This window comes from Bison bison, unplaced genomic scaffold (assembly GCF_000754665.1).
Source record: "Bison bison bison isolate TAMUID 2011002044 unplaced genomic scaffold, Bison_UMD1.0 scf7180017864537, whole genome shotgun sequence".
Classification (NCBI taxonomy): Eukaryota; Metazoa; Chordata; class Mammalia; order Artiodactyla; family Bovidae; genus Bison; species Bison bison.
In genome coordinates, this window is record NW_011495085.1 from 7,183,342 (window position 1) to 7,183,981 (window position 640).

Consider the following 640-nt stretch of genomic DNA (forward strand, 5'->3'; position numbering starts at 1 on the left):
ATTATATATATATATTATACTCTCTCATATAATATATATATATATTCACACGCATTTGGACTAGAAAATCTATGGAGACTTCATCAATGGTACTGTGTTATTAGAGAAATGCTTTAATTTTCATATTCTAATCAGATGGCATCTTATATCCCAACTGGTTGGGGAGGAAGTGAAAGTGGTAGTAAGTGCTGGACTGAGGGCACCCACATTGGTCATTCCCTTGAGAGCTAGGCTTTTCTCTAGGAGGGATCAGCCAGAGGACAGTGAGAAAGGGCTTTTGCCCAGGGGTCAGATGCTTGGAGCCGTGACCCAAGAGCTGATGCTGCCCTTGGGGCAAGTCAGGCCCGCATGTGGGGAGCCAGAGAATGGCTAACGGTGCCCCTGCCATATTAAATTGCTGATTGTTTTATGCCACCTGATGTGTCTGCATGAGAGGTTTCCTTTTTGTTCATTTTTAAGCTGCTGTTAAACCAAAACCATGTTGTGCTACTGTGTCAGCCTTTTCATTCTTCCAAATTTTACTTTTACTATTTAAGTGAATGCGTAGAATCCAATTTGACTGTGTTCTAAAGGCTCATAATGTTCTGGAAGAGCCGGACCTCGTGATAGACTACGTGACCCAGGTTGGGCCGTCCCATCA